We start from the raw sequence: 10,618 nt of genomic DNA, 5'->3' as shown, positions 1-10,618 counted from the left end.
CTTTTAAGCAAATAAATCACGAATTTTTCAAAAATTCTAATTAAATTATATACAATTCTAAACTCCATATAATCAAGTAAAAGTGCATAAAGAAGTGTAGGAAAAATCCCTACCTCAAGCTAGAAGAGGAAACAAGAAAAAATCTAAATTTTCGATTTGTCGAATTTCGATTCCCACCGGTCAAAATGTTGCTCTCGCCAAGCTCTTCACTTTGGCCTCAAGGACTCATTGTCTGTTCCATGCCCAAGTTGACCATATTATGGAAGACGAGTATAAGATTAAACCCACAATCAGATTCAGCAGGAATCAGGTTGCGAATCTGCCCCAGATCAGACATGTAGAAACAACTCTTTCTAGGTATTATATATCTTATGTTCAGGAATTCAGCCTCTACATCCTTACTTGCCTCATTAACAACTAAGTTAGTAAACATTTGGATCACTCTTTGTTCTATGAATTCAACTACTGATGAACCTCCATCTTTAGTAGGTTCACAGAATTGAGGAAAAATTCAGGGTTATCTCATACAAAAGGGCTTGCCAAACACTTCCAAGCTCAACAAAAGACTGCTCAGCGCTTGGTGAGACCGAGTCTCCACAATCTTCTGAAGAACATCCATCACTCCTCAAGTTTCGAACAATTGCTAGCAAATCAATAGCTCCAAGTAAAGCTTTACGTGCCTTCAACAACAAAGGCCTAACCTCTTGATGGCATTGATCGGCGATTCATTCTTTGTCGTTGAGAACGAGAGGTCTTTTCTGTTTCTAATTTTGTTTTCGTTTTCTTGAGTGTGAAGAATTTGTGGGATCTTCTTTGGAGTACTTGGATTCGAAAAATCAAGAGTAGTACGCAGAAGATGAAACCCTAAATTGATTGTAAGAACGATTGAGGACTCGAACTGGATCAATGAATACTGCATTGGAGCTCTCGAAATGGTAAATGATGAATTTCAAGAACATGGAAACCTCATTGCTCGTTTGTAGTTCCGCCATGTTCAGAGCTCAGTTTTAGATATCCTTGAGGAGGATATGCTCCATAAGATGGAGGGTATTGTCCAACACCATAGCCAGCAAGACGAGATAAAAGTCCTCTGCCACTAGATCTATCATCATTGAAATTTCCACCTCCCATTTTTCTCACTCCAGAAATTTGTGAACGAATTGAATTAGGGATTCAAACCCTAATGAGCTGGTTTGGGTTGGAGTTGAAAGTTGCTCAAAAAAAAAAAAAAAATTCAAAGAGTATGTTTTGAATTTGGGTCTCTCTTTGATAAGTGCTTCAACAAAGATATCTGTTTCACAACAAATTGTGATAAAAAGTGAATGTGTGATTCGACTGTCTTTCATTTCATCTCCTAATTGCACCTCTACCGACATAACGAATAATAATAATAAAACCACAACAATATTTCATGGTTACTAACGGGTCACAGTTCAATCAATTGGATCCAAAATGAATGGAGTTTAATAATTTAATATAAATCCCTAACTGAGATTAAACTATAAATTCAATTTGATTTAACTCATTACATTAGAATACCGCGACCTACACCCTCACCCGGGGGTTATAATACTGCCGGTCTACACCCACGCTCGGGGGTTAGAATACCGCGGCCTACACCTATGCCCAGAGGTTAGAATACCGTGACCTACACCTACACCCGGAGGTTAGAATACCGCGGCCTACACCCTTACCCGTGGGTTATAATATCGCCGGTCTACACCCTTGCCGGGGGTAATAATACCGTGGTCAATTTTTTGGCTGATATATCTACCTTATTTAATCTACATTATTTGGTTCAGGTAATCATTTTCGTGCTCGACACATAGAAATATCTCTAGCTCGGCACAAAAGTCCATATTTAGAAGCAATCTTTGCACTCGACAATATACTACACCCTTGCCCGGGGTTATAATACCGCGACCTACACCCTTGCCCGGGGGTTATAATACCGTGGCCCACCGTTATAGAGATAGTATTACTCACTGGGCTTTAGCTCGCCTCTCTCCTTTAGATACATATATTTGTACATACATTCATACATACATGTATTCATGCAGTCATTCATTCATTCATTTATCAAATGCATTCTTTGTCAAAGGACCAAGCATCTATTTGAATAGCATAACTCGGCAATAAAAACTCTCATTCCTTCTACCGAAAACAATGAAAGTTTTGGGACAATTGTGGGTGCCAGAAAAAAATATATATCAACTTATTGGGCTAACCCGAACAGGGCCTGCCAAGGGGCTAGCTATTGGGCTTATTCGGCCCACCCCCGTTTATAAAAAGAAGGGACCTCATAACATATAGGCATGATCTCTCTTTGCTCTACACATAACACCAAACACTCTTTTCAATTCTTGATTCTTCATTCATAGATTCTAACTTCATCAGCGGAGTGTCCCCGGCCGGTAACCCCGGTTGGGTGGCATCAACCAGATTTATCTCTTACAGGTTCATGGAGCTACCTTCGTTGAATCTCACCAACAATCCATGTGAGAGGATATTTCATAGTCTCACAGAACAATAAGAATTTTATCAATAAAGGGTTAGGATAATGATGTCGGGTACTGCTTTGGGCCCCATCGCACATCATTTAATCCTCTCATTTTGATAAATTTTTGGCACTATAATTTGTTACAAAACATGTGTAAGGATTCTCACAACTTTTCTTTAATGGAGCAGGGTAGGGGTCATCTGCTCTATTAAAGTAGTGAGTGAAGGAGAAGCCTTACTACTGACAGACGTAAATAATTACAGTAGTTGTTGTCATTTTTTGGCGTGATTTTTGCTGATCGTTGAAGAGAGGCCTTATGTTCTACAGATTCTGTCTTTCTTTTTTTTTCTGAGTATCTTGATGCCAATAATTGGTGTGGACATATGGATACTTGGATGATGGAGTGAATCTTCAAGGCTAATATTCCATGGATACAAAACACAAATTATATATAAAAAGTCAAAGAGTCAAAAAGGTCTAAATCCTAAAAGTCCAAAATAGTAAATGAAATATGGACTATGATTTGATTTGGTCTGTTCAACCTTTAGCAACTAAACAACCAATAGGTCCTAATAGTTGAACTTAATTCCCATCAAGTCCTATTGAAAATAAATCTTCATAAAATTGTCGCTAAAAATAATTTTTTTGTGACAATTTTTTATATATGTTGCTAAAAATTGACAATTAGTGAATGTTTTTGTCATGATTTTTATAAATTATCGCTAAAACTTACAATTAGTGACTTTTTTTATGACAAATTTTTCTTATAAGACCTATTAGACAATAAGTCCACTTATTAGGACCTACACGTAAGTACCCCATAAATAAATTGTTCTCCAGTTTTTACCTATCTCACACACGCGGGTCAAGTGCTCAAATGGACATAAAAGTTAATCTTTTTGGTCCCTAAAAGCCTTCAAATAATTTTTTTTGGGATATCATAAAGGAATATGATGTGTTCTCTTAAAATGTATTTTTGTCCCTAAACGATAGTTTTTAGAGACTAAATTCAATTGGTCTCTAAATATTAGTCTCTAAATCACTAGTTTTTTGTAGTGAGTCAAGCCCAACAATCACTACTAATCACATAACACTCCCATAATGGGGGAGGAGGGAAGGGTGAGGGAGGGAGAGAGGGGAGAAGACATAAATCAATAACTAACACAACAGGTATCAAACTCCTCTCCATAAGAGTTAAACCTGAGACCTCACATCACAAATGGTGCTACACAATCACTAAGCTAAATGGCATGGTTGATGAATATCTAGGTTGAGAATGGGATTAGGGTTTCAAAGGTCATTTGGTAAATTGGTTGACTAGTAAATTAGACAGAAAAACATGCATAGCCCTTTTCATCCTGTACACTCTTAAAATGGAAACTTTCGTATGCCAAAAAAAAAACCCTCAAAACATTTACTACAATAAAAGATATATATATATATATATATATTAGTAAAATTAGGACATTGATTTTAACTCAAGGCAACATTGAAGTTTTTCAAATTCATAACTGCTTGTGCTTAGCTAAACTCGTCAAATAGTTCAACTTCACCCATTAAGTGATAGCACAGGCATACAGAAACACATAGCATTTTTCTATAAATATATATGAAACTAATGGATTTTTGGGTGAGATACTTCAAAAAAATAAGAAGTAAATGTAGTTAGTATATTCAGTTTGAGTCATCGTAGAGTTCAGTATTGATTTTTGAGTGACTTTTTTTTTTTTTTTTGGGAGGGGGGGAGGGGGGTTGGTGTGCATGTATTTTGGCAATTGCTAAAATTTTTTGGTTGGTGGGAAAATTGACTCTTTAAATTTATTTATTTATTTATTTTTGATCAATCAAAAGAAAACCTTTATTGATAAAACAATCAATCAAAGTAAATGAGCAATACATCAATAAAGGGAGAGAAAAATGGCGCAAACATCATCATAGTTTACACTCCAAATTCTAACTAGGTTGGCACCCATAAGAAAACACAATCATCTGAAAGCGCCACCCCAGGCTGGTGAGAAACCCAACCAAAAGAACAAAAACCAAACAACAACACTAATAGCCCACCCACAATTAATGACTAGGCATATCAGCCACCAACACTTAGCCATCACAAATACAGAGCCTCACTTAACTTAAATTTTCCATAATCTGATGCATAGAGTACTAGACAGAAGGCATGAAAGACTTAACCCACAGCCTAACTCTCACTTTCACTACCTCACTCAGCTCATTCATATCTGGTTGCTTGCTATTAAACATAACCTCATCCTCCAAGTGTACCACAACATTGCTACAAGTACCAGCAGCTAGATTTTCTTGACAAATTTTTTATGCTTGGTTCCTATCCACCAAGACAACACTCTATCCACAGAAGCAGGGGATACCCAGTAGAGATTCCACCACTGTAGCAAAAATCCTCAAACCTTCCAAATCTGAAAGCATTACACAAGGAGATGATCCATAGATTCTATAGCAGCTGAACAAAAAAGGCAATCAGTCATAACAGTATTCCCTAACACTCCAAATCTCTGCAAAACAACAAATGTTTTGATCCTATCTCTCCAAGCCGACCAACATGTAAACTGTGCTTTGGGTGGTGCTTCATTAATCCAAATCATCCTAGGAACAAGTAACCTCGGGCTAGACCTTAACAGAAGCTATTTTCTCATAGATGCCATGTAAACACACCAGAGGGGGATGCAGTTCACCTTACTACATCTGACATATCCACATTCAGCCTAAGGACGCCCTTTGTCAACAATTGCAGCTTCCTTACCTCCTCTTCCTCCCAATCAAATAATGACCTTCTAAATTGAACCCTCTAATCACCCTCAATGTCCCTTCTCTGCATAAAGGAACTCAGCAGTCCGTCTTTATCCATATAGAGCCTAAACAATCTGGGAAACTCCTTTTTCAACTGTAAATCCATGAACCATCTATCATACCAAAATTGAATCCTACACCCATTCCCAACTACAATCTTGCACTGAGACACAAAGAACTGAAAAAGCTCCAGATTAGATCTTTCTATACTCAGAACATCACTCCACAAAATCGATTGCTTACCCTCCCCATCCTATAGTGGTAACCATTTGCCACCTGCAGACCCATACTTCCTGAGAAGAACCTTTTTCCACAGCGAATTATCCTCCACCCTATTCCTCCACCACCACTTTAATAACATATAATCATTAGTATCCCTTGCCTTCCTGGTACAACCTCCTTGGTCCTTGCTCAATGTTACATCCTTCCATTGTACCATATGTATCTTCCTTCTCAACTCTGAATTGCCCCATAAGAAAGCTGCCTTCAACTTATCAATTTCCTTAGCAAGACCAATGGGTAATTTGAATAAAGAAAGATAGTAACCAGGAATACTGTCCAAAACTGATTTCACCAGGGTTAGCTTTCCAGTAAATGACAATAGCTTCCTTTTCCACATAGCTAACATTGACTTAACCTTATCAACCACAGGTTGCCAAGTCTTCCTTCGTGGATTCGCACCCAGTGGCAATCACAAATACTTTAGAGGTAGCTTTTGGCATAATCAGCGCAGTGTTGAAGCAAAATCATGAACCATAGTATCACTAACTCCAACTCCACACACCACACTTTTATGAAAATTAATCTTTAACCCTAACATTACCTCAAAACATCTAAGAATTCTTTTAATATTTACAATCTCCTCCCACTCAATTTCACAAAACAGAATAGTGTCATTTGTAAACTGAAGATGAGACAACTTCAATTATGTATACCCAATAGTAGCTCCCTTAAATAAACCCAGACTCTTTGCCCTTTCCAACAAGATATTTAACCGTTCTGCTGCAATGTTAAACAGAAAGGGTGGCAGAGGGTCACCTTGGCATAACCCCTTCTTTGGACAGAATTTATCAGTTGGAGAGCCATTTACTAGAACATATATTCTTGTAGTGGTAACACAGGTTTTCATCCATCTAATCCATATATCTCTAAACCCAAGATTAGCCATCATGGAAAATAGATACTCCCAACTGACTGAATCGTATGCTTTTTCAAAATCCAACTTTAGTATGAGCCCCTACATTTTTGACTTTTTCCACCAATCTACAACCTCATTGGCAATCATTACTCCATCAAAAATGTTCCTACCACCCAAGAAAGCCGTCTGCACTTCACTAATGACATCTGGTAGCACCTGTTTCAGTCTTCTTGAAAGCACTTTTGCTAAAATTTTAAAAACAACACCCACTAGACTTATGGGCCTATAATCTGTTAGACCATTCGAACTTTCCTTTTCGGGATGAGAGTGATAAAATAGCTATTTAGCCCTTTAGCTAACTTACTATGCTGATAAAACTCCTGCATAAACTTAAATAGATCATTCTTCATAAACTTCCAACATTTCTGAATGCATGCCATATTGAACCCATCCAGATCAGGCACTTTATTCCCATCACACTCTTTGACGGCCTTCCACACTTCTTCCAATATGAATTCGAACTCTAGTACTACCACAACCTTTGCATGACCAATTTGCACAAAGTTTCCGGACAGCTTTGGCCTACATGGCTAATCTTCAGCAAAGGCCTTCAAGAAATGCCTCAACACTTCACGCTGCACAAGCCTAGGATCATCAACACTAATACCATCAATTACCACTGAATTTACCTGATTCCTTCTCTGTCTCTTACTTGTAATGATATGAAAATATTTCTTATTCCGATCACCATTTTGAGCCCAATTTAGCCTAGACTTCTGGAACCAAATCCAGGTCGTCCTCTTCCTAAGAGTCCATACCAGCTGTTTTGTTGGTGGGAGTGGGGTGCAAACCTCTTATGGTGGTTCACAAAACAAATTCAAGAGAGAATGTATAATCTGAAAAATAGATTTATATCACTCAAATATTTAGAATACACTGAGGAAAGGAAAAACACACTTTTTACTCTCTAACTCTCTTCTTTCTCCCACACTCTGAATTCTCAAAATACAATAGCTATATATATACATAAAACTAGCAATGTGAAAACATTAAATGCAAATGCAACTGAGGCTGTGAATTTCAAACGGTTGCAACCACTTTTGACAAACTTGATTGGCAGCCTCCACTTTTGACAAACTTGATTGCAGCCTCTATTCTTAGGCCGGTGGAAAAATAATATTTTTATATCAATATTACTTCACAACATCCCCCCTTAATCTTGATTCTCCATGCTACTTCATTCCGAGCATCAACTTCATTCTGTTGAACAGATCATTTTTCAATGATTTCGTGAAAATATTTGCAAGCTGACCTTGAGATTTGCAAGGAAATAATTCCACCTCTTTATTTTTCACATGCTCTTGAATGAAATGATAGCAGGTGTCAATATGCTTACTTCTTTCATGATAAATTGGGTTCTTTGCTAATGCAATTGCTGAGCGATTATCAACATAGATCTCAGTAGGATTTTCTAGTGGGAATCCTAAATGCTTCAGCACATTTCTTAACCAAATTGCATGACACATAGCTGAGTTGGCTGCAACATACTCAGCTTCACAGGTTGACAGTGTCATAATTGCTTGCTTCTTAGACGACCAAGTGAACACTATATTTTCCATAAAGAAAACAAACCCAGTAGTACTCTTTCGTTCATCTAAGTCACGTCCCCAGTCACTATCTAAATAGCCAACAAGACTGAAATTATCAATTGGTTTATAGAATAAACCATCATTGATTGTACCTTTGATGTAGCGAAGAATTCTCTTTGTTGCATACAGGTGTGACTGATTCGGTGTTTCCATATATCTACTAATTAGTTCTACTCCATAGAGTGTGTCTAGCCTGGTGCAAGTAAGATAGCGAAGACTTCCAACTAAGCTCTTGAAATAAGTTGGATCCACATCACTCGCCTTTGCATCTTTTTTGAACTCCACTCCACTATCTACAGGAGTGTTCACTGGATTGCAATTCTCCATTCCATATCTCTTGAGAATCTCCTTGGTATAGCCACTTTGGGAAATAAAAATTCCATCTTTTTTTTTTGTGCCACTACAATGCCAAGAAAATGAGCCATCAATCCAATATCTGTCATTTCAAATTCTTGGATCATGATTCTTTTAAATTCTTTGAACATGGCTGGATTGTTTCCGGTGAAAATAAGATCATCAACATAAAGACAAGCAAGCAACATGCTTCCATCAGCTTCCTTCTTCAAATATAGTGCGTGCTCATATGGTCATTTTTCAAAACCATTGTCATGAAAATACTGATCAATTCTAGTATTCCATGCACGCGAAGCTTGCTTCAATCCATAAAGTGCTTTCTTCAATTTGTACACTTTGTCTTCATGCCCATTCTGAACATACCCTGAAGGTTGTTCAATATAGATTTCTTCTTTAAGAAAACCATTAAGAAATGCAGATTTCACATCAAGTTGATAGATCTGCCATTTGTGCTGAGCAGCCAAAGAAATCATTAGCCTGATAGTCTCCAACCGGGCAACTGGAGTAAACACCTCTCCATAATCAATTCCAGCTCTCTTTTTGTAACCTTTTGCCACTAATTTTGCTTTATAGCGTTGCACTTCACCTTCTGCATTCCTCTTTTTCTTGTATACCCATTTCGCTCCAATATGTTTGTGCCCCTCCGGTAGACTGGTAAGCTTCCATGTGTCATTTTTCTTAATGGCATGAATTTCTTCATCCGTTGCTTTCTTCCATTTATCTTCTTGGATGGCTTCTGAGAGAGTAAGTGCATCACTATCTGTGAGTAGGCAAAACAAATTCAGATCTACTTCTTCTGTAGCTTTATGTATCTCCTGCAAATTTCTCATTGGTCTTGGTTGTTTGAAAAAACTATCATCTAATGATGATGATGATGATGATGATGGTGATGATGATGATGATGATGCATCACTTCTATGACAAACTGGTGATCTAGGTGTCAGTATTCTATGTGGAGGAGTTTGTGGCTCATCTTGAACTTTTCTTGTAATTTCAACTAGAGCTTTTGATGTTTTATTTCAAGAATGAGTTCTGCATCTTTAATAACTTCATCTTGATTCCAGTTCCAAGCTTCTTCTTTTTCAAATATCACATCTCTACTCATGATCACCTTTTTAGTAATGGGATTATACAACTTGTATCCCATTGTTCTGTCTCCATATCCGACAAGGATACATTTTTCTCCCTTATCATCGAGCTTAGTTCTTTTTGTTTCTAGAATCTTGGTGTACGCAACACATCCAAATATTCTAAGATGATTGACACTTGGCTTATGTGAACTCCAAGCTTCTTCTAGTGTCATAGAGTGAAGGCTTCTGGTTGGCATCTATTTAGTATATACACAGCACATGATACGGCTTCAGCCTAAATTTGCTTGGGCAATCCTTTTCCTTTCAACATGCTCCTTGCCATATCTAAGATTTTGTGATTCTTCCTTTCAGCAACACCATTTAGCTGTGGCGTATATGATGGTGTTGTTTGATGCTTAATTCCATGCTCTTTACAATAATTCTCGAAAGCATCTGATGTATACTCTCCACCTTGATCTGACCGCAATATCTTGATGTAGTAGCCGCTTTGTTTTTCTGCAAGAACTTTGACTTCTTTAAAGATACTGAACACCTCCGATTTTCTTTTAAGAAAATACACCCATGTCTTCCGACTATTATCATCAATGAAGGTGAGAAAATATCTATTCTGTCCATTTGACATTGGCTTCAATGGACCACACACATTAGTGTGCACTAGCTCCAGTGGCTTTGTTGCTCTCCACTTCACTTCTTTGGCAAAGCTAGTTCTATGATGCTTGCCAAGAATGCAGCTTTCACAGACTTCATTACTATGAGCAATATGAGGGAGCCCTTTCACCATATTCTTGCTTGACAACAGCTTCAAGATTCCAAAGTTGAGATGTCTAAACCTCAAATGCCACGGCCAGTCTTTGTCTTTGATGATGGCACTTAAACACTTCACAGCATCATGTTGGATGTTCAATGAAAACATCCTATTCTTGGACATTCTCACCCGAGTGATCAAATTACCGTGATTGTTTTTTATGGTAAGATGACAATCTTTCATGCTGATGTCGTATCCTTTCTCTAGGAGTTGTCCTATACTCAAAATGTTGTTCTTCATGGTAGGAACATAATAAAC

At 37.6% G+C, this 10,618-nt stretch overlaps 1 pseudogene; it reads right to left on the bottom strand.

The window, feature by feature from the left end:
- Positions 1 to 212: 212 nt before the first annotated feature.
- On the bottom strand, positions 213 to 992 carry LOC145820958 (methyltransferase-like protein 2; annotated as a pseudogene).
- Positions 993 to 10,618: the final 9,626 nt, after the last annotated feature.

The sequence above is a fragment of the Camellia sinensis genome, chromosome 3 (assembly GCF_055761805.1).
Source record: "Camellia sinensis isolate YWXY chromosome 3, ASM5576180v1, whole genome shotgun sequence".
NCBI lineage: Eukaryota > Viridiplantae > Streptophyta > Magnoliopsida > Ericales > Theaceae > Camellia > Camellia sinensis.
Note: the sequence above shows the minus strand (reverse complement) of the source record. Positions and strands in the feature narration are given on the sequence as shown.